At 45.4% G+C, this 24,702-nt stretch overlaps 1 protein-coding gene across 4 annotated transcripts in view; it reads left to right on the top strand.

The window, feature by feature from the left end:
* CHD6 (chromodomain helicase DNA binding protein 6) overlaps positions 1–24,702 on the top strand; it is a 522,916-nt gene that overhangs the window by 3,714 nt on the left and 494,500 nt on the right. The window contains exon 2 of one of the 4 annotated variants that reach the window (XM_063960190.1): positions 2,234–2,363. The exons of the other annotated variants lie outside the window; for them this stretch is intronic. The gene's annotated coding sequence lies outside the window, so the exon portion shown is untranslated. The remainder of the gene's footprint in view (positions 1–2,233; positions 2,364–24,702) is intronic. 4 annotated transcript variants of the gene reach the window in all.

Below are 24,702 nucleotides of genomic sequence, written 5' to 3'. Positions count from 1 at the left end.
CAATCGGGTCTCATACCATTCTGTATTCTGAAAGCATGTATGTATTTGAGATTTCCTGACATCTGGCTGAGAGTTATCGTTCCCAAATAGTAAGGAATGTTTCAACCCGAGCTTCCTTATGTAAGGAGGTCTCTATCAAATCCATCTTAGACATAAAAAAAGTTTTTCCTTAAAGAGAGTAATGGAGGATGGGAGAGGGGATAGCCATTGTTGAATGATACTTTTGCGGGCAAAAGCAGAAATCCACAGTAAGGAGTATCCGACTACTTTGGCCATGCAGATATCGATATTGACTATGCCTAGCACCGCCCATTCGGGGGTTAGAGGAAGAAAATTAATAAAGTCAGACATGGCATATTAATTGACCTCGATACATAATCTTTTAATTGAGCGGCATCTCCAGAGGTGGTGAAATAATGTGGCAGGAGGCATGGCACATTTAAGACATTTTAAAGGAATTGGTAATTCCAATCACGTTAGCTCTAGATGGGCACAAATATCCTCTATAAAATATTTTGTAAAGCATTTCTCTATGTAATGTGGCTGATAAGGTGTTCAAGGAGGAAAGGTGGGTACACACAAGTGACGGGGAATTGCCGGTGATGGACGACTATATCGTTGAACGATTTAGCATTCAACGATGTAGTGCGTACACACTGAATGTTATCGCTCAACGATAACGTTCAGTGACGTCGCAGCTGGCATTCGCGAAAATGCATCTCGCTCGACATTGACAGGTTGAGCTGCATGATAGCTCAGTATTGGTGATCGCCGAACGGCGTGCGGGAGCGCGCATCGTTGACCGGTCACCAATATGCCCCATACACACTGGACGATATAAACCTAAAAAGTAAACGATAACGACATTTATGTAAGAGCAGGTAGACAGTATTGCTCCTGCCATGATGTGATACAGTACATTACAGAAAGGAGTGAGGGAGTGTGATCAAAGGCGCCCAAAATTTAAAAAGAAAGTTAAGAGACAATGAACATCATAAAATACCAAAAAACATTGAATAAATGAAATAATAGTCGAAGTTGCAGCAATACTTAGGGATTCTTCAAAATGATCTCAATCAGTCATCCGTCTACGGTCAAAGTCCTCAATCGATATGTAAAACAAAATATTAAAAGAGAACCAATGTGTAGTAAGATTGGTAGAGAAATGTCTTATTAAATGGTGTCCAGAAAATGAGGCCCTAGTGAACCCTTTCACTAGGGCCTCATTTTCTGGACATTGGTTCTCTTTTAATATTTTGTTTTACATATTTTTGGTATTTTATGATGTTCATTGTCTCTGAACTTTCTTTTTAATTTTTGGGCGCCTTTGATCACACTCCCTCACTCCTTTCTGTATTGTATTTCCACCTGTATTTGGGCAGGTATAGGGGTGTGATTGGGCAGACCAATTATAGTGCGCCAGAGTTCACTCTCTCTTTTATTTGTGATACAGTACATGTATGATAGAAGAGGAGGGCACATATAAGAGAATAATAAAATAACTTCGCTCTAGTGGGTTGGTGCGGGAGCAGAATGTATCTAATGCAGTCACCCAGTGAACTGGAGATAGATTGGGGAGGCCCTTATAGTGTTGTGCCTGGAGGAAGGCAAAAGCACGAGTTCTTACAAAATCAGAATTATCAGTGATTTAAACAAAGGTCAGTGGTTTGCGGGTCGAATTATCCACCAATCGTGTGATTGAAAATAGACCTGTGTTTGACAGGTGAATGGAGGAGAGGCAGATGCTGACATAGAAATCATTAATCTCAATGGAAAAATGCTGGTGCAGTGCACACTAATGTCTTACCAGAGTGAAGGGAGGTCTGGGCACAAGGGAAAGTAGAGCATATTCTTTTTTCTTTTTTTTTTTTTTTTTTTTTTCATTTCCCATGCCTGGTTTATTTTCATTTGCTTTAAAGTAGCTGTGTACCTCACCAGCAACACTAGTGATTAGTGATCTGTCACCTCACATCTCTTTGTTCAACTGTAAATAGGCAATTCTCCGTGATGCACGGGACAGCTACACAAATTCAAATGAAATACTTCTCCAAAATACCAAGATTTTAGTGGGCCTTAAGTTATAGGGTAAGGCATTGCTACTAAGCAATTTCTTAAAAAATATTAAAAGCGTGTGCACGGGACTTTATGTTCACTTTCTGGAGAATCGCCCAAATGTAAAGAATTAATTGATGACATATTTAATCCCACAAAACCTATATTGTTGTGTTTACAGATTAGTCCCACTTCCAGCTAGTGACCTGTTCCGTAGATATGAGGAGGAGACTAGGCACAAACTGCTCTCTGTGATGGTATACAGGATGCAATCTAATGAGTGATGGGGCACAGGCTGGCAATAGAAAAGAGTAAGTTTGATTGTATGCGTGTCTTTGTGTTGGCCTGGAAACATCAGCCACATGCACATGAAACCACCCACATTATGCCTTCACAACAAAATCATGGATTTTTGGACACAGCCTTGCGTTGCTTCCCTCCAAACCCCCCCCCTGCTTTCCTGCTCTTGCTTTCCTTATTACTAATTCTCCCCAAAGTGAGATGAATCTGGGCTGCCAAGCCCAACGCGTTGTTATTATATGCATTGTCCTAACTGAGCGGCTAAACCCATCCAGAGGTTGTATGGGCATCCAAAGTCTTGCCTCGAGCACCCAAACTACGGATTTAACACACTTTTTTTTTTTTTTCCTCGCACCGCTGGAGGCTGCAAGCAAAAAATGTGATTGCTGCGGCTAATTGGTATCTATTAGAGAAACAATTGAATAGCTCAGATAGATACCATTAGCATAGACGGCCAGCAGGGGGCCCCTGCAACAATTAAATCCTGGAGCTTTGCCCGTGTGGTAAACACCATGTATAACTCTGCCCTTAAGTGTTATTGAGCATAGGTATTTGTGATATATATTATTTGCAATAACTGTAAACTATTATTTGATTCCCTATTGACAAGCATCACCAAACCACAGGACTGGCATAATTTGACATCTTTCTAAGATAAAAATGTAACTGATTCAATGCTTCTCATCAGCGTTTTAGATAAATTTACCACATTTACCCATCGGACTTGGGGTCTGATTCAGAGATGGCCGCAAAGCCGATGTACCACAGAACTGAGTAATTATCGGCGAACCGCATCTGCTGCGTTTGCATTGCGCATGCACCAAGGTGTTGCTGCGCACTTGCATGTTTGATAGGAAGTGGCAATTTGGGGGTCTTAACATTGTGTTACTGGGGAGTGGTCATAAAAATGCAGGCGTGTCATGGCCTTTTTTAGGGCATGTATCTGACGTCACCTGGGGGCTCTAACGTATGAAAACATGGTGCCTGCGCGCCTACTGCCACGGCCAGTCTGCGTAGCCATACACCTACTCGAGCAGTCAATGTTTCCCGTTCTTGCGTATAGGCTGTGTATGCAATTGCGGCTGAGCTGCGGTCACTTTATTTGTGGTAGACAGCAGTTGCATTGCGGCGAAAAACACACTTGCAACTGCATTTGCGTCTATATCTGAATCGGGACCTTAGTGCGCTGGTTGCAAAGAGATACACGTGCCAAGCAGTGATAAGAGTGGAGAAGTTGCACATAGAAACCAATCGGCATCTACCTATCATTTTATAGAATGTACTTGATAAAAGCTGTGATATCTCCACTGGTCCTCTTCTGCTATCTTTTCACATCAACCCCTAAAGCTTATGAAAAATATGAAAACCTGTTCATAGCAACAAGATAATAAAATCTAATTTTGTTACCCCTGGTTATTTCTATTTTGGTTCTTTTAAGCTGGGTACACACAAGACAAAGTGTGACCGATTTTGACACCTTCACGATATTGTGTCGTGTGTTGCGGACGATGCTCGCTCCAGTGCGTCATCAGTGACATTGCCAGTGTGTATGACCCGTCGGTTCCCATTGCTGATGACTTTGCGCTGGGTATACATCGTTTAATGTGTACCCAGATTTAGTTCTGGGATGTTTGTCGGGTGTGCTACGAGATGCCAGCGGTCACATGACTTTCACTGATACATTTAGAAAGCCGTCAGGGGATGGGGTAATTATTTAACCCCTCCCCTGCCTCCTACCCTAACCCACCTGGGGTGGCGGCTAGGGCTAAGCCTCGGGGGAAGCGTGATGTGGCATCTATGGCTTACTCCCTCCTCTAGTGCCTAATCCTAACTCCTCCCCTCTCCCCCCACCCGGGTCCTAACCATTACAGTGACCTCAATACTTACGCTGGGGATGCTGGGATTCCAAGTGGTGTCAGAATTCCGCCGTCGGTCACATGACTGCATCCCGTTTCTGTTATATGTACACCCTTTGATATGACTGTTCTCATTCAACATCTTGTTTGTCTTTGGGTACTTAATAAAAACGCAGAAATAAAAAAATCTGGTTTCCTCAGTAAATCACAGGATAGTAATAATAAACTGGTGATTTATTTTCTAACAATTTTGATCAAAGATTACTGGTGAAATACATTGTTCTCTTTTCAAACATGACATCACATTTTGATATACTGAAAAATATATTTTGAATCTTCGGATTTCGAAAATGAAAAAAATCTTAGCCCAGCACTGCCATGTTTTACAATATAAACATATGGAAGCGAGTCTGGACTAACTGCCGAACTGCCGCTGGCACCTAACATTTGTGAGTCTTTACTGTTAATGCCAGTGGAAGCACAGCTGCTAGATTTGATTCACTGGCTTTGGAATTCTCCAATATTTTGTCCATGTGATAAAACAAAAATCAACAATGTTTAGATAATAATATTATTATTTATCAATAATAATATTATTGTTTTTTATTATACAGTTATTTCTGTGTTTGGCAATAATATGCACTTCTTCAAAGACTCTTTAAAAGACCCTGTTAGCACTAAAACCTGGTTTAAGGACTTCTGAATTTAAAATTTTGAAATAAACAAAATAAATCTGTAATACCCCTTTCACATTGCAAAAATAACCCGGTATCGAGCTGGCATACAGGTCAGTGTGCGATGTGAAAAGGGCCTGGGGAATTCCCGGGTCGCCTGACCCGTTAATTCGGGTTTAGTACGGCTGACCGGCGGTCTCCTGACTGCCGGTCAGCTTACTGACGCCGGGATCCCGGCGGGGAGGGGCGAGTGCAGCAAGCCCCTTGTGGGCTTGCTGCGCTCGCCACGCTGCGGGCCACGGGTTCTATTCCCACTCTATGGGTGTCGTGGACACCGTCCCTGTTGGTCGGCATGCCGACCATCGGGACAATGACCCGTCAGGCTGGTGGAGGAGGTCATGTGACTGTTGGTCAGCTGACCGGCGGTCACATGAATACCACCCGTTAATTCAACCCGAGTAACAAGAAGGGTTATTCCCGGGTTGAATACCGAGTCAGTGGCAGCGTAAACATCGACCCGGGACCCGTTTACTACATAGGGAGGGGTGGCGTGGAGATGAGCTCATCTCCCAGTGCCATCTCCGCCCCCGCTGCCTGCTCCGCCCCCCACTGTTATGGCAACCGAGACGGCATATTGCCAGGTCGGAAAGCCATCAGAGAGGCTCCAATGCCAGATCCCACCCGGGTAGTACCCGTTTCCAATTCCCGGTTGGGATCCGGCATTCGAGATCTGAAAGGGGTATAAGGTAACATGCTGATATGCAGGTCTAACCCCGTCTACAATAGCCGCTGGGTAAAGATGATTGGCGGATGTGCAGAAGCTCCGCAAGCGCTGGTCACAAGCCGAGAGAGGGAGAGTAGAGATTGCCGGGCAGGTGAGCCACCTATTCCCTCTTTGGCAGTTCAGAGCTTCATACATGCCATCGTTATCTGAACTCGCTCCACCACTATCCGGAGGTGAAGCAGGTCAGTTCAGATAATGGCCGGAGCATGTTAATACATCTCCCCCTTTATCTGTAAAAGTGCCGCATGTAACATTTTTAAAATGATCTTGTTTGGCAGGGAAGCATCAGTTTTAAATCTTAGGGGATATTAAATTCCGCACAATGTGGCCGTGTTCATATCTGTAAATGACGGTAATGCCAACATCGCAGTTTTTCCCTCTCCCCTCTATGGGATGCAAGGGAAAAGTTACAATGCCAGCAGGACATGGTGTGCTATTTCATAATGGCACATTGCGTCAATGGCAGGAATTGAAATCTCCCTTTATGTGCGACTGCTCAGAGTACAAAAACATTACCTACTTGTTGTATGGAGAAACACCTAGTTCATTAGCACTTGTGTGACACGAGTCGTAGTTGTTCTTGAAAATAAATGGCTGGTGAGTGCTAGTGTCTGCCATACTTGGCAAAGTACAGGATGTGTGTCATTATGGTGTTGCCTTGCCATATGGAACCACATGCACATTAGTGCTCACTACTAGCCCTTTATCAGCAAGTCTGAAATGATTTGCTTGCTATGATTTAGTACAGATGTTACACCTACATGTGAATTCATATCTTTCAAATGCTTGCCGTGAGAATGCAGTTCATCTTCTGAAATTGAGCTCCTGGTACCTCTGATAGAACGTTATTGGTTTCCACTAGACCAGTATATTTAGTTGTTTCCTAACAACTGCCCTCATAAAGCAACCATTTCTATTCATAGTACTGTCTGATTTTTTTTTTTTTAGGGGGAAAAATTTAAAGCAATTTTTTTTTTCTGGAATCTGATCTCAAACCACTTCAACACCACAAACACTTTTGCCTCTGCTCTCTACTGTAATCTGTAACTGTTATCTATGGTTGCCATGTGTAACTAATAACTGCACTCAGTCTCCCCCTCTGGTGGGCACTCCCTGGCTTTTTGTTTGGCTTTGATTTCCCATTTATTCCATGCCTCCTATCTATATAAAGGAAAAAGTTTTATTTTACTTTATAATTAAGCATGCTAATGGATTTGTTTATTATAATAGCTGTCTTGTACCAATGTAGCAATTGCCTCACTCGCAGCAGAAGTACACGTGTATGTAAAATCAAGAACCTTAAGAGATGGTGAATTGCAAGTCAACTGTTGGACTTAATAAAATGAGTTTAGAGAGAAAATAGCAGACTATGGGGTATATGCAATTGTGGTCGAATTCCCGAAATTGGCGAATTTCGGGTCATTTTCGACCAAAAAAAAAAATTCGCCTATGCAATGCAGTGCTTTCCGACCAAAAAACGGACTTTCAAAATTCGACTTTTTGAAATTCGACTTTTTGCAAATTCGACTTTTCTGCAATGATACAAGTGCTGCAATTCGACCAAAGCATATTCAATTCAAGTTTGGAAATTCGACAGCAGTGCTTTTAGACAGCAAATTCGTCATTTTCAATCCGCCACACTTTGGAGGGTGAAAACAAATAAAAAAATTTTAAACATGTTTTTTTTGGTGTTTTTTTTTTGGGGAATAGCAGATCTATTTATATTAGAAGGGATTAGGTACTTTTTTTTTTTTGGGGGGGAGGCACAAATATTATTTATATATTTTTTAAAATATTATTTTTTTATTTTTTATTTTTTTTATTGCTGGAACGGTAAAATCAGAAAAAAAAATGGCGTGGGGTCCCCCCTCCAAAGCATAACCAGCCTCGGGCTCATTGAGCTGGTCCTGGTTCTAAAAATGCGGGGGAAAAATTGACAGGGGATCCCCCGTATTTTTAAAACCAGCACCGGGCTCTGCGCCTGGTGCTGGTGCCAAAAATACGGGGGACAAAAAGAGTAGGGGTCCCCCGTATTTTTAACACCAGCATCGGGCTCCACTAGCTGGACAGATAATGCCACAGCCGGGGGTCACTTTTATGCCGTGCCCTGCGGCCGTGGCATCAAATATCCAACTAGTCACCCCTGGCCGGGGTACCCTGGGGGAGTGGGGACCCCTTCAATCAAGGGGTCCCCCCCCCCAGCCACCCAAGGGCCAGGGGTGAAGCCCGAGGCTGTCCCCCCCCCATCCAATGGGCTGCGGATGGGGGGGCTGATAGCCTTTTGTGATAAAAAAAAAGATATTGTTTTTTCCATTAGTACTACAAGTCCCAGCAAGCCTCCCCCGCAAGCTGGTACTTGGAGAACCACAAGTACCAGCATGCGGGAGAAAAGCGGGCCCGCTGGTACCTGTAGTACTACTGGGAAAAAAATACCCAAATAAAAACAGGACACACACACCGTCGACAGTAAAACTTTATTTCACACTACCGACACACACATACTTACCTATGTTCACACGCCGACATCGGTCCTCTTCTCCATGTAGAATCCACGGATACCTGAAAAGCAAAGTTCAATATACTCACCTCAGGGTCCAGAGATAAATCCACGTACTTGGCAAAAAAAGAAAACGCAAATACCCGCTCCAGAACGGACTGAAAGGGGTCCCATGCTGACACATGGGACACCTTTCCACGATTGAGACCTGTCAGTGACAGCTGTCACTGACAGGTCTCTAAGCCAATCAGGAAGCGCAACTTCGTTGCGCTCACCTGATTGGCTGATCGCTGTGACAGCGCATCGCACAGCTCCCTCCATTATAATCAATGGTGGGAACTTAGCGGCTAGCGGTGAGGTCACCCGCCGGTCAGCGGCTGACCGGCGGGTGACCCCACCGCTAGCCGCAAAGTTCCCACCATTGAAAGTAATGGAGCGGCTTTGCGAGGCGCTGTCAGAGTACAGACGGCGTCCAGCCAATCAGGTGAGCGCCACGGCAGTAGCGCTTCCTGATTGGCTGAAGGGACATCAGTGACAGGAGTCACGTGATGTCCCGGCATTCGGGGAAAGGAGTCTAATGTGAAAACATTGGACCCCTTTCATTAGTCCGGTGGATCGTGTTCGGTTTGTTTTTTTACAAAGTACGTGGATTTACCTCTGGACCTGGACCTCTGGACGCTGGAAGGTGAGTATAATTTTTTGACAGGTACCCTCGGATCGTCGGAGATCGTTGCAGTCGGCGTGTCAACACAGGTAAGTATGTGTGTGTCGGCGTATGAAATAAAGTTTTACTATCAAGGTGTGTGTGTCCTGTTTTTATTTGGGTATTTTTTTCCCAGTAGTACTACAGGTACCAGCGGGCCCGTTTTTCTCCCGCATGCTGGTACTTGTGGTTCTCCAAGTACCAGCTTGCGGGGGAGGCTTGCTGGGACTTGTAGTACTAATGGAAAAAACAATATCTTTTTTTTTATCACAAAGGCTATCAGCCCCCCCATCCGCAGCCCATTGGATGGGGGGGGACAGCCTCGGGCTTCACCCCTGGCCCTTGGGTGGCTTGGGGGGGGGGGGACCCCTTGATTGAAGGGGTCCCCACTCCCCCAGGGTACCCCGGCCAGGGGTGACTAGTTGGATATTTGATGCCACGGCCGCAGGGCACGGCATAAAAGTGACCCCCGGCTGTGGCATTATCTGTCCAGCTAGTGGAGCCCGATGCTGGTGTTAAAAATACGGGGGACCCCTACTCTTTTTGTCCCCCGTATTTTTGGCACCAGCATCAGGCGCAGAGCCCGGTGCTGGTTTTAAAAATACGGGGGATCCCTGGCCGATTTTTCCCCTGCATTTTTAGAACCAGGACCAGCTCGATGAGCCCGAGGCTGGTTATGCTTTGGAGGGGGGACCCCACGCCATTTTTTTTCCGGGTTTTTTCCCGTTTTTTAAAATCGCGGCAAAATCCGCCAAATCGGCCGATTTTCGCCCGCGACTCTGGCGAATCCGTTTTTCATTGCATATGGTGAATTCCGGAAGCCACCTTCCGGAATTCACCTGGCGAATTTGGTCGAATTGAAAAAACGGCGATAATTGCCGCGAATTCGCCCGCTATTGCATATACCCCTATCACCCTTGCTCGTCTTGCCACCATCACATGGGCTCTTGTGCCTTTCCACAAATCTAGGGGTGTGTATTCATCAGTTGCCCAGCCCTTAACAGCAGCAGGGACTTCCTCCGTGTACACAGTGGTCAGTCCACTGCAGTTTGAGATTCCCTTTGATAGGCAACTTTCATTACAGAGTGGAAATATGAGAATTTCATTATTTCAACTTATTTTTAATAAATATTCCTGGTGCAGACAAAATACATTATGAGAAAAATTTTTGGTGGACAAAACTAGTAAATTTGTGAAATTTGAATCAACATGTTGAAAGAAAATGATCAGGAATGAATGTATTTTATTTTCAAACATGCATATTTATACAAACACATATTTACAATAAAAGTCCCGGGGGGCGCTTTTTATAAATATTGTCCAGTGGTGATCCCCACTTATTCCTAGGTAGTTATATCTCCTTTCATAGGGTGCAGGTCATTGGGTAAGCAGTAGTGTTCCCCATTATGAGGGCAGGGAACCGGTCTGCGGGGGCACTTGTGAATGCACACGGATTTGCCGTGTGCACGCCTGAAAAGAGGCGTGTCTCTAAATCCCCATTAAAGTGGGCGTTGCAGCCCCACCACAGACGTCACTAAAGGGGGCGTGGACAGCTGATGGTGTCGCTGTTTGAGACGTGCCCAGCACCTACGGAGGTGCTGGGCTCCCCCAAGCCCTCTCCCGTAGCATGAATGGATGTCGTGCGCATGCGCTCGGCATCTATACACGCATGGGAGAGCAGGAAGCGGGTAGGCTGTTTTAGCAGGGCGGATTTTGCCCTTAAAAAATCGGGCAGGGCACGGCGCCCTGCTTAAACAGCCTAGCGTGAACACTAAGCAGGAAAGTTGGATCTTCTGAGAACTTTCGCACCCCGACAAATAGTAGTCAGCCTTTTCGGTCTTTGTAAAACCAATAAAAAGTATCTATAAAAAGGTTTAAAACTTTCTTCTTACATCAGTGGTAATGCAGCTTTTTGTTGAGAATCACTTCTAAATCCAAAAATCCTCATACACGTATTTCTGTTTATGAGACAAGTTTTGGTTGGACTAAACATAATGTTAACCAGGTTGTTCACTGTGGAGGGGTGGTAGTCATGTGACCGCCGGTCGGCTGACCGACAGTCACATGACCTCCTCCGTGAGCCCGACGGCTCACTATCCCGATGGTCGGCATGCCGACCAACAGGGACTATTTCCACTCGTGGGTGTCCACGACACCCATAGAGTGGGAATAGAACCCGTGGCGACCGCAGGTCGCCACCGAGCCCGCAGCGTGGTGAGCGCAGCGAGCCCGCAAGGGGCTTGCTGCACTCGCCCCTCCCCGCCGGGATCCCGGCGTTGGTATGCTGCCGGGATCCCGGCGTCGGTAAGGTGACCGGCGGTCAGGAGACCGCCGGTCACCCGTACTACACCCCTGTGGAGGGCACCCTTGAATTTACAAGGGCAAGTTTTGGGTGCAACATAATTTTATTGCAATAAATTAATATAGTCAGTATTTTGCATTATAACTAATTTAATGCCCCCTGTAGCATGTGTAGTTACCCCTGCCCCCACTCCCCCAAAAATGGAGTTACCCACACATCGGGTCTGGCTGAAAGCACAGGGCTGTTCCCTGCGTGCCTAGGTGATGTGCGCTGTTAATGGTGTAAACACAACAGCATGACCTGTACATTAAGGGCCACTGGCACCTGCAGTCTGCCTGTAAAGAAAATCTTAAAATAAAAACAGGGCTTGCATGCCGGATGGGGAAATCCTTTATTTTATTTAAGGAAAAAAAAAAGTCATACCAACCCATTGGAATGGTTCATCTGCGGTTCATGTAGGCATCCAAGCACCTTTAGAAAATATAAAAACGAAAATCCCAATCCCCGCAAACAAGCACTGCACACTTAGTACAGTGGAGGTTATTCAGATCTGATGGCTGCTGTGCATTTTCGCACAGCAGGCGATCAGGTCCAAACTACGCATGCACCGCAATGTGCAGGCATGTCGGACAGCTACAACGTGCATCACCGATCAGCGACGGGATGGTGCAAAGGATCCATTTGCACGGGCGTACACAAGGTGTTTGGCAAAAAGAGGCCGTTTGTGGGTGGCAACTGACCATTTACAGGGAGTGTCCGGAAAAACGCGGGCTGGTCCAAGCGTTTTGAGGGAGGGTGTCTGACGTCCGCTCCAGCCCCGATCAGCAGGATTCAATTGCACTGGAAGAGTAAGTCCTGGGCTGCGCAGAGGCTGCACAAACTGATTGTTAGCCGCTCTGCTAACACATAGGAATGCACACTTGCATAGCGAAAATACACTCCTGCTGTAGGTGGCAACTATCTGATCGCAGGACAGCAAAAAATGCAGCCCAGCGATAGATCTGAATTACCCCCAGTGTTAGGGAGTAATGCTGCGTATACAGCTGCTCAGCTGTTTATCATGAGGTACAACAGACCATAGCATCTTTTTTTCTCTTACGTCCTAGGGGATACTGGGAATCCATTTAGTACCATGGGGTATAGATGGGTCCACTAGGATCCATGGGCACTTTAAGAAATGAATAGTGTGTGCTGGCCCCTCCCTCTATGCCCCTCCTACCAGACTCAGTTTAGAAAATGTGCCCGGAGCAGCCGATCACATCTATGGAAGCTCCTGAAGAGTTTTCTGCATTTTCTGAATTTGTTATTTTCAGGCAGGACTAGATGGCACCAGCCTGCCTGCTTCGTGGGACTTAGGGGGCACGGACGGCCCAACCTCTCTCAGGGTTAATGGTCCCATTCCCCGCTGACAGGACACTAGCTCCTGAGGGAACCATTCGCAAGCCCCACCACAGCGAGCGTACATTCTTGCAGCACGCCGCCACCCCTAACAGAGCCAGAAGAATGAAGAGTGGTGAGTACTAAACCAGCGTCCCGGAAAGCGGGTCACCGGCCATTATGGCAGCATGAGGGTACGGAAACGCATGGCTTCTAAACGGGGTGGACTGCGTCTCCCGCTGTGTACGGACACAGACGCTGAACAGCGGATACAGTACCCAGACTGGCAACAAAGCCATAAAAGGAGTCTGTCTCCATTTTATGCACATAGACACATATAGCCAATATAAAAAAGAGCGGGTAGACTGCGCGCCATTGAAGGGGTGGGGCTTCACTATGAGCGGATCCAGCAGCTCACCAGTGCCATTTTCCCTCTGCAGCTGACACAGACGCCGACTGACAGGGACGTGCAGCTTCTCCGGAGAGACTCCAGATTACCTCACGGTACCAGGGGGTCATAGCAAGGGGGGGGGGACACACGATTATTAGTGTACTAAGTCCTTAATCTAGGTACTTGGTCTGCGACCCGGCTAAGCTTGGCATTAGCGATAAGGGCGCAGTGTGCTGTCCTTTTCCTGTGTGTGTGTGTGTGTGTGCTGTCACTGTTACAGTATGTAAGGCACAGTGTTCCTCTTCTCCAGGGGGTTCACTAGTGTGTAATCAGTGTAGTATCCCTTCCCAGGCTAGTGGGGCAGAACCAGCATGGCTGGACTCCATTAAGGGAATGATTTCCACAATCTCTACTAAGTTATCTCGGAATTGGAAAGAGACGCAATACTTAAGACAATATATGACTGAGTTTATGAAAAGAGACTCTGTACCCAAACCAGTGTCTGTCCCCTGCCATTTGTCCGCAAAAACGTACTTTGGCCCATGTCCTGCAGTCTGACTCTGATGATGAGGGGTCAGAAATGGAGGAGGGTGGGGTTGACTCAGAGGTGGGGGCGGGTACTCTGGCGCAGGGAATAGAGGCTATCAGAGAAGTTCTGAATATCCCTGATAAGGTGACAGAGGAGAGTGAGGAATCTTATTTTAATATAAAAAGAAATCCTCAGCCACTTTTCCTGTGTCAAAGGAACTAAATACCCTGTTTGAACCGTGGGTTAATCCTGATAGGGAATTTCAAATCCCTAAACGGTTGTTGTTATCTCCTTTTCCTCCTGAGGATAGGATAAAATATGGGAAAATCGACCAATAGTGGATGCATTAGTATCCAGGCTCTCGCGAAAAATTGTATTGCCTGTCCCGGGTGCAGCCTCCCTAAAAGACGTGGCTGATCGTAAAATTGAGACTACGCTCAAATCAAATCTTTGTATACAGCTGCTGGGGTGGCCCAGAGACCCACTATAGCATGTGGGTGGATTACAAGAGCCATTGCTAAATGGTCGGGTAACCTGATTGAAGGGTTAGACACCTTGCCTCAGGAGGAGGTTATCTTGTTCCTGCAACAAATCGGTTTGCTTAATACACACACTACAGCTACGGCAGTGTCGGCACACAGGGGCTTATGGCTACGCCAGTGGACTGTGGACGTGGACTCCAGGAAAGGTGTGGAAGGCCTACCCTTCACAGGCGAGGCCTTATATGGAGATGAACTAGATAACTTGATCTCCAAGGCTACATACCTACCCTCTGCAGCTCCCCCAGCTAGAAAGTGGACTGCCAAGATTAGGGGCAAGGCTAGAGGTCCTTCTACCGCCACCAGAGGCTCTAGAGGTAAACCAGCGACTGCTGGTACACAGGAACAGGGCTCAGGCTCTGCTTCCTCAAAACCTTCAACATGACGGTGGACCTCGACTGGCGGGTGGGAGTCCGGCTAAAATTCTTCAGTCACATCTGGACAAGATCGTGCCAGGATCCCTGGGTCATAGATCTTATATCCCAGGGTAACATACTGGAGTTCAAGGAGCTCCCACCTCACAGATTCTTCAATCCGGCTTACCAGTTTCACAAGAGGCAAGTATGACCTTACAGGACGCTATTCAAAAACTGTTACAGATCCAGGTCATTGTTCCAGTTCCACCTCACCTACAAAGCAAGGGTTGCTATTCCAGCTTGATTGTAGTACCAAAACTGGACGGTTCGGTAAGACCGCTTTTGATCCTCAAGTCGTTGAACCCGTACTTACGAGTGTTCAAATTGAAGATGGAGTCTCTGAGAGCGGTGATCTCAGGTCTGGAGTAGGGGGAATTGCTAGTGTCCCTGGATATCAAGGATGCGTACCTTCACATCCCGATCTGGCCACCTCATCAGGCTTATCTACGGTTTGCTCTGCAGGACTGTCACTACCAGTTCCAGGCCCTGCCATTTGGCCTCTCCACGTTACCGAGGGTGTTCACCAAAGTGATGGCAGAGATGAAGTTCCTTCTCCGCAAATGAGGAGTGAACATAATTATGTACCCGGGCGATCTTCTGATAAAGGCACCGTCCAGGGAGCAGTTGTTGGAGAGCATTGGTCTCTCAACCAGATTACTCCTGGATCACGGGTGGATTCTGAATCTACCAAAATCTCACCTAGAATGTGTCCAGTATCATTCCCAGAAAATGAAGCCTGTGTGTTCAGAGTCTCAGAAAGTGTTCCTTCCCTTGGAAAAGGCAGTGATAATCCAGTCGATGGTTCGGGCTGTCCTGAAGCCAACTCTGATCTCTGTGCATCTCTGCATCTGCCTTCTGGGAAAAATGGTGGCCTCTTACGAGGCGCTTCAGTACGGAAAGTTTCATGCGAGGCCCTTCCAATTAGATCTGTTGGACAAATGGTCAGTATCGCATCTTCACATACACCAGAGTATTCGTCTGTCGCCAAAAGCCAGGATATCCCTCCTGTGGTGGCTACGAACTTCTCACTTAGTCGAGGGTCGGAGGTTCGGAATTCAGAATTGGATTCTACTAACCACAGACGCAAGTCTCAGAGGTTGGGGTGCAGTCACCCAAGGGATACAGTTTCAGGGAAGATGGTCAAATCTGGAGTTCGTCCTTCTGATAAACATCCTGGATGTGGGCCTACACCTAGGCTCCATAAAGGTCCAGATTTCGGCCATGTCTATTTTCTTTCAGAAACAATTGGCTTCTCTCCCTGAGGTTCAGACATTCTTGAAAGGTGTTCTGCACATCCAACCTCCCTTTGTGCCCTCCACGGCACCTTGGGATCTCAATTTTGTGCTGCAGTTCCTCCAATTGGACTGGTTTGAACCGTTTCAGGCGGTAGATGTAAAGTATCTTATGTGGCAGACCATCACACTGTTGGCCTTGGCTTCAGCAAGGCATGTGTCGAAACTGGGGGCTTTGTCTCACAAGAGCCCCGACTTGATTTTCCATGAGGACAGAGCCGAACTCCGGACTCGTCAGAAATGTCTTCCTAAGGGGGTGTCCGCGTTTTACATCAACCATCCTATAGTGGTTCTGGTTGTTACGGACACCTCTGTTACTTCCAAGTCTTTGGATGTTGTAAGGGCTTTGAAGGTATATGTGAAGTAGACTGCTTGTATCAGGAAATCGGACTCGTTGTTCATTCTCTATGATCCCAATAAAATTGGGTATCCTGCTTCAAAACGGTCTATTGCACGCTGGATCAGGCTCACTATCCAGCATGCTTATTCCACGGTAGGTTTGCCGACTCCAAAATCTGTACAGGCGGCCCACTCTACTAGGTCGGTGGGTTCTTCTTGGCGGCTGCCCGAGGTGTCTCTGCTTTACAGCTCTGCCGAGGAGCTACTTTGTCTGGTTCGAACACGTTTGCTAAGTTTTACAAGTTTGATACTTTTGGTCTCTGAGGACCTTCAGTTTGGTCAGTCAGTTCTGCAGGAACCTCAGCACTCTCCCACGGTTTGGGAGCTGTGGTACTTCCCCCATAGTATTAAATGGATTCCCAGTATCCCCTAAGACGTAAGAGAAAATAGGATTTTAATTACCGGTAAATCCTTTTTTCGTAGTCCTTAGGAATATTGGGTGCTCGCCCGGTACTTCGTTCTTCCTGCACTGTTACTTGGTTAAGTATTCTGGTTTGTTCAGCTGTTGCAGTTCCTGTTTCAGGTTTGGTTAGCATGGCTTTCCTTTTGTTCTGTGTGTGCTGGTTTGTAATCTCACCACTTTCCTTATCTATCCTTCTCTCAAAGTATGTCCGTCTCCTCGTGCACAGTTTCCTAGACTGAGTCTGGTAGGATGGGCATAGAGGGAGGAGCCAGCGCATACTATCAAATTCTTAAAGTGCCCATGACTCCTAGTGGACCAGTCTATACCCCATGGTACTAAATGAATTCCCAGTATCCCCTACGGACTACGAGAAAAGGATTTACCGGTAGGTAATTAAAATCCTATTTTTTGGATGAAGAGCAATAACATTGTTAAGAATTCTACCTTTAAATATGAGAAGGAAAATGTTGCACTCAATCGTTACTAATCACTATGGAAAAAGTCTCTTTCCCTCCACCTTTATTTTTATACGTAAGAGCTACTATGCTGATTGCAAAAGTAAAATGAAGTATGTAAAGCCCTGTATCTGACAACAGGAGAGTCCATAAGATGTAGCTCAGATGGTTTGTAGGCTCACTGTGTTGTGATCTCTCTAATATGTGGCTTTTAAAGGCTTTACTTACCTTTTTAGTGAAAGGTTAGATCTTCATAGTTCTTCCTGTTCAGCTGCTCAGATAAAGGAAATAAGGGATGAAAACAATTCCTGGGCATCCTCTGTCGCCAGTCCAGTACATTTATGGTAACGTGAACTATGCTCTACTGTGTTCCAGAACTTGTCCAAGAACTAAAATCAGAAAATGACTAGCCAGGTTAGTGAGCCTCTATGTAGTTGTTGGGTGGTCAGCTCCCATGTTTAAAAGGTAGTACAGGAACGAGTTTTATTCCTTTGCTTCTTTTAAATACATCTCAAATTGATATATCTTTAAACATGCATTGATACATCTAAAGGTGCATACACACTGCAATATTTTAGTCAATATCAGTCATTTTTTCCCTTCTGAGTGATATTGACTAAAATATCGCACAGTGTGTATGCTGCAAACGACGGCCGTTAACGACCCCCTCTGTTGGCCATACATACATACATACATACATACATACATACATACATACATACATGCAGGTCAGTTTTGGGGCCGGCTGCGGCGTGATTTCACTGAGCGATATCGTTTGCGGCATTGCTCAGTGTGTACGCACAATGTCGGGCGGCCCAGGAGGGAAGGGAACACACTGTGCAATATTGCTCAAGGAGCGTATCGCAGAGTGTGTACCTTAAGGGTATAGAATTTACTTTATTTATTCATTTGCTCTTAGATTTTTAGTCTGCCTGAAAGACACTCCCAAATTCCAAGTCACTTGGATGTATGTTACCTACAGCTAACAATTACTATATGTTAATATGCTGTTTTAAATATGTAATTCCTTTCTGTATATAGAGCTTGATGCTACCCACTTTTACAAAGCATGAGAAGTATGTAGGTTTTGCTGTATTATAATGGAATGTTGGGAAGAACACCATTGACCCATATGTGACCTATAGATAATGCACTTTTCATGCATTTATTTACTTATAAAAAGCATAAATAATGGATAGAGGTTACACTAAACAGTAGATTGTGTTAACACAGCAATCAGTTAAAAAACATTGGGCCTGATTCTGATGCAGTCCCTAATGCCCACTCAGCTGTGATTTTTAAAGCTACGGAACTGCAAGGCAACACAAGTGTAGCAGCTGACCAGAACAGAGACACCCACCAGAGTTATCACAACTTCCCAGCAACTGTGTACACCATTGCAATTACGTGATCAGGTCATATGATTAGAGACGTTTAACGTATTCTCTCCAACTTGCATCCAGTAATGTTCTAACCTGTCTGTGCCTTTTTATTTGTTTTTGAAGTGTGACATGGTCAGTCATAGTAGCTATAGTGATTAGTTGTTTGTGCATTGATGTAATACAACCTATGCAAAATAAGCGCAGCTACATTTTCTCTTTAGTTCAACTATAAATAAACTAATCCAGTTTGCTATGGTGGCGCAAAATATAAAAAGTAAATGCATGACTATAGAAGCTTCTGTAGTGCAAGTGGAGGAACCAGTTCTTGAGTATTAGAGCTTCAGTCACAGTGGGGCAGATTTATTATGCTCGGTGAAGTTATAAAGTGGAAGGTGATAAAGGACCAGCCAATCAGCTCCTAACTTCCATGTCACAGACTGGGTTTGAAAAATGACAGTTAGGAGCTGACTGGCTGGTCCTTTATCACCTTCCACTTTATAACTTCACCAAGCTTAATAAACCTGCGCCGGTGTTCTAAACCTCTTTGCTGTTATTGTGACTAATATTGCGGCTCCTCTATGGGGATCTTCTGAGATGCGACCATACAGTCCTGACCATTGCAAGAGCTTTATTTTATTTATTACCAGTTATTCTCTGTAAAGCGCTGTGGAATATGTGTGCAATATATAAATATTTTTGGCCATTCACATCAGTCACACACGGGTTAATTTTGTTGATGGCCAACCTACCAGTATATTTTTGGATTGTGGAGGAAACCAGAGTACCCTGAGTAAACCCAGACATGGGCACGGTGAGAATATACAAACTCCACACAGGGCCATATTGGGACTCAAACTCATGACCTTAGTGCTTTGAGGCAGTAATGCTAACCTTTACACTGTCCGTGCCAAGCCATTTATCGGCTAACGCTCCTGCGTCAGCACTGCATACACACCTACACAATCAATGGCCATTCACCTGATATCGGGAGAACAGACCAACTATTGTCTAGGTGTGTTCCCAGCTTTAGCTTTTTTTGATTACCATTATTCCTGCAAGACACAATAGGGAAAGGGTGGAGGGGACAAGTGGGCACAAGCTTGTATTTTGTGGAGGCATTTGACTGCTAAATGCATTGCTGGAGCTAATGAGCTGATCATTCAGATTCTAAAATGTATGCAGTTATATGTTGTCATTCTTACATAGCACCATATAATGCTAGCATTGCGTATGGCTGAATTCTTAAATATTTTGTGTTGCTTATGAATTCGTTGTTACAAAACATCTCACTCCTAACTTTTCTGGAGACTTGTCCAATACTGGTTGAGAATAGAATCTACAGAAAAGTGTGCTTGCTTGTACAAGATTTGACATGCACACCTTTCATTAAAGGATAACTACAGTAAAGCCAAAATTGGTAGTTTTCTGATTTGAAGCCCTGCTCATTCAAAACCGCACACAACTGTCAGGGGTGCTGTGCATGCTACTTATTTCAGTTACTGTATATAGGAGCATGTAAACCAATAACTGCCTCATACCTACCACGTTGGCTTTGTCGGTTCATTATTAGGCTTGCAAGGTGAGTTCATTTAGTGCTGCTCTTTCTTCCAGGTGAAAAACTGCACTTTTCAGCTGTTAATAGGTTGAATTTACATTCGACCTATTCCGTGGCGGATGAAAACCACATGGATTGGTGAATTTGCCACCGATCCATGTGTTTTGGCGAATTTGCAGGCATTTTCACCCATTTTTGGGTCCATTTTTGCCCATGCCGATTCGTCCACAAAACCCCCCCGAAAAGACATGGGTGAAAAGTGACTCAAAAATGAGCGATAACGTCCGCAATTGAATACACTTACGTCGAATTGGTGCCGTTTTTTTGGCTATCCGAAAAATAAAAAAAAGACACTAAATTAATACCCCGCCCGTAGACATATATATACTACTTTAGAATTCTACTGAGACCCCACAGCTACAGGTCAGCATTACGAATCTCCTGTCACACCCATGTTTCAGATGACTACCTAGATTAAGCCTGGCCAGCCTGTGGCTCTCCAGCTGTTGTGAACTGGCTCTACTAGATGAGGAAGTGGGAAGGCGGGGAGAGGTGTCATTTTCCCAGACCTCCAACTGGCAGGGGGCATTCAAATCTTCTGACTTGGGGGCACCTTAAAGAGAGAGAAAGTGATGAGAGATAAAGTACCAACCAATCAGCTTCTGTCAGTTTTCCAAACCCAGCCTGTGACAGGAGCAGGTTGGCTGGTACTGTCTCTTTACTTTATCACTCTTCAAGGCTTAGTACATCTTCTAGTTACTAGTTTTTGTGTTAACTTTTTTTTTGTTTATCAATTTGCTAATTTCCACGTAAAAAAGTTAAAACCCTAAGCTAGAAAAGTACTTCTAATTTGAATTCTTCAGTAACCCAGTACATGTGTGTGTGTGTGTGTGTGTGTGTGTGTGTGTGTGTGTGTGTGTGTGTATGTATGTATATAGATCAGGGGTGGGCAATTATTTCAGCTGGGGGGCCGCTTAACACTTCCAGTGAATAGTCGAGGGCCACACACAAAATATCTTATAAATCGGGTCTGAACTGCGCATGCACCGCAATGTGTAGGTGCGCCGGTCCGCAGCGTCGGGCAGCGATGGGATGGTACGAACAAAGTGATCGCACGGGCGATCGCAAGGTGATTGAGAGGAAGAGGACGTTTGTGAGTGGCAATTGAGCGTTTTAGAGGAGTGTCCGGAAAAACGCAGGAGGGACCAGGCGTTTGGAGGGAGAGTTTCTGACGTCAGCACTCAGCTCTGGCCCCGATCATCGCACTAGCAGAGTAAGTCCTGGGCTGCGCAGACACTGCACAAACTTCTGTTTGTGCAGCTCTCTGCAGATGCGATCTCACCCCTGCACAGCGATTTCCCCCTCCCCTGTAGGCAGCGACTACCTGATCGCAGCAGTGCAAAAATCGCCTGTTAGAGATCAGGTCTGAATTAGGCCCATAGTTACGTATATAACTATAAAAACATAGTGTGGATATCTATCTATCTATCTATCTATCTATCTATCTATCTATCTATCTATCTATCTATATATATATATATATATATATATATATATATATATATATATATATATATATATCCATATATATCCAATTCAGCCGGCACTCACGAATAGAAAGTTATTGCCCCGGTGTCCAGTTCACAAATAGTCCATAGATATCCAAAATAAACGGCACTCAGGGACTGTCATATATGCAAAGACATGTATTGAAGTCAGATCAAACGTAAACGTTTTCGGGGACACAGCCCCTTCGTCAGGATCAAAAGACAATAACAGTTAAAACAAACACAAACACACATTTCAATACCTTATTGTAACTCACCTGTCCACGTCCGCTCATTAGAGCCGCAGGCGCCGGCAAACGACAGTGACGTGCTTCCTGTGAAGACAGGAACCATTACCATGGAGACCGCTGGCTTGCGTTCCGCATGACCGGACTTCCTGTTCTTGACACCAGCCTGTCCTGCGCATGCTCCAACACCCGGGATCTGCGAGAAGAGGGGCAGAGAGAGACAAAGAATAACAGACACTGTGGATAACAACATAAACTATTAATAACAACAAACAAACTATTACTAACAACAAACTAACTCACATAAGCCACAAAATAGCCATATATGAGAACATTCAAATAGAACATTTACATAATGAATGATAATAAAGACAGATGGGTTAAAGAGCCATACTCAATTCTCAAAAATTATAGGGTGTTCCAATTAATTTTCTCATTAAGCCCCATCGGGTAAATAGTACCCAATCGCATAATCCATTGGGATTCTTTAATTAACAGATTTTTAGATCTGTTCTCCCCACGTAATGATGCTGGAACATGATCAATAATAAAATATTTCAAAGAGGACAGGGGGTGGCCCATTTCCCTAAAATGCTTAGCAACAGGTTGATCAATAAATCTCCCCTCGAGAGTGAGACGAATGGCGGAACGATGTGCCGCCATGCGTTCACTAAATTTACGGATAGTTTGACCAACGTAGTACAACCCACATGGGCAAACTATCACGTAAACCACGAATGCAGTACTACAAGTACTGCATTCGTGGTTTACGTGATAGTTTGCCCATTTATCCGTAAATTTAGTGAACGCATGGCGGCACATCGTTCCGCCATTCGTCTCACTCTCGAGGGGAGATTTATTGATCAACCTGTTGCTAAGCATTTTAGGGAAATGGGCCACCCCCTGTCCTCTTTGAAATATTTTATTATTGATCATGTTCCAGCATCATTACGTGGGGAGAACAGATCTAAAAATCTGTTAATTAAAGAATCCCAATGGATTATGCGATTGGGTACTATTTACCCGATGGGGCTTAATGAGAAAATTAATTGGAACACCCTATAATTTTTGAGAATTGAGTATGGCTCTTTAACCCATCTGTCTTTATTATCATTCATTATGTAAATGTTCTATTTGAATGTTCTCATATATGGCTATTTTGTGGTTTATGTGAGTTAGTTTGTTGTTAGTAATAGTTTGTTTGTTGTTATTAATAGTTTATGTTGTTATCCACAGTGTCTGTTATTCTTTGTCTCTCTCTGCCCCTCTTCTCGCAGATCCCGGGTGTTGGAGCATGCGCAGGACAGGCTGGTGTCAAGAACAGGAAGTCCGGTCATGCGGAACGCAAGCCAGCGGTCTCCATGGTAACGGTTCCTGTCTTCACAGGAAGCACGTCACTGTCGTTTGCCGGCGCCTGCGGCTCTGATGAGTGGACGTGGACTGTTGAGTTACAATAAGGTATTTAAATGTGTGTTTGTGTTTGTTTTAACTGTTATTGTCTTTTGATCCTGACGAAGGGGCTGTGTCCCCGAAAACGTTTACGTTTGATCTGACTTCAATACATGTCTTTGCATATATGACAGTCCCTGAGTGCCGTTTATTTTGGATATCTATATATATAAAACTACACAAACATACACCACAATATACATTACATACATAGTTTTTTCTCTGACGTCCTAAGTGGATGCTGGGGACTCCGTCAGGACCATGGGGATTAGCGGCTCCGCAGGAGACAGGGCACAAAAGTAAAAGCTTTAGGACTAGGTGGTGTGCACTGGCTCCTCCCCCTATGACCCTCCTCCAAGCCTCAGTTAGGTTTTTGTGCCCGGCCGAGAAGGGTGCAATCTAGGTAGCTCTCCTGAGCTGCTTAGAATAAAAGTATAGACTTAGGTTTTTTTATTTTTAGTGAGCCCTGCTGGCAACAGGCTCACTGCATCGAGGGACTAAGGGGAGAAGAAGCGAACTCACCTGCGTGCAGAGTGGATTGGGCTTCTTGGCTACTGGACATTAGCTCCAGAGGGACGATCACAGGCCCAGCCATGGATGGGTCCCGGAGCCGCGCCGCCGGCCCCCTTACAGAGCCAGAAGAGTGAAGAGGTCCAGAAATCGGCGGCAGAAGGCATCTTGTCTTCAAGAAAGGTAGCGCACAGCACTGCAGCTGTGCGCCATTGCTCTCAGCACACTTCACACTCCGGTCACTGAGGGTGCAGGGCGCTGGGGGGGGCGCCCTGAGACGCAATGAAAACACTATTTATGGTAAAAAATACATCACATATAGCTCCTGGGCTATATGGATGTATTTAACCCCTGCCATTTTACCTCATAAAAAGCGGGAGAAAGGCCGCCGTGAAGGGGGCGGAGCCTATCTCCTCAGCACACAAGCGCCATTTTCCCTCACAGCTCCGCTGGAAGGACGTCTCCCTGACTCTCCCCTGCAGTCCTGCACTACAGAAACAGGGTAAAAAAGAGAGGGGGGGCACTAATTTGGTATATAAAAACATATATAGCAGCTATAAGGGAGAAACACTTACATATATAGCGCTCTGGTGTGTGCTGGCAAACTCTCCCTCTGTCTCCCCAAAGGGCTAGTGGGGTCCTGTCCTCTATCAGAGCATTCCCTGTGTGTGTGCTGTGTGTCGGTACGCGTGTGTCGACATGTATGAGGAGGAAAATGGTGTGGAGGCGGAGCAATTGCCTGTATTAGTGATGTCACCCCCTAGGGAGTCGACACCTGACTGGATGGTCTTATTTAAGGAATTACGTGATAGTGTCAGCACTTTACAAAAAACTGTTGACGACATGAGACAGCCGGCAAGTCAGTTAGTGCCTGTCCAGGCGTCTCAAACACCGTCAGAGGCTCTAAAGCGCCCATTACCTCAGTCGGTCGACACAGACACGGACACTGACTCCTGTGTCGACGGTGAAGAAACAAACGTATTTTCCAGTAGGGCCGCACGTTACATGATCACGGCAATGAAGGAGGCTTTGCATATTTCTG

This window comes from Pseudophryne corroboree, chromosome 3, assembly GCF_028390025.1.
Source record: "Pseudophryne corroboree isolate aPseCor3 chromosome 3, aPseCor3.hap2, whole genome shotgun sequence".
In the NCBI taxonomy this organism is placed as follows: Eukaryota; Metazoa; Chordata; class Amphibia; order Anura; family Myobatrachidae; genus Pseudophryne; species Pseudophryne corroboree.
This window is presented reverse-complemented; position numbering and strand designations above follow the sequence as displayed.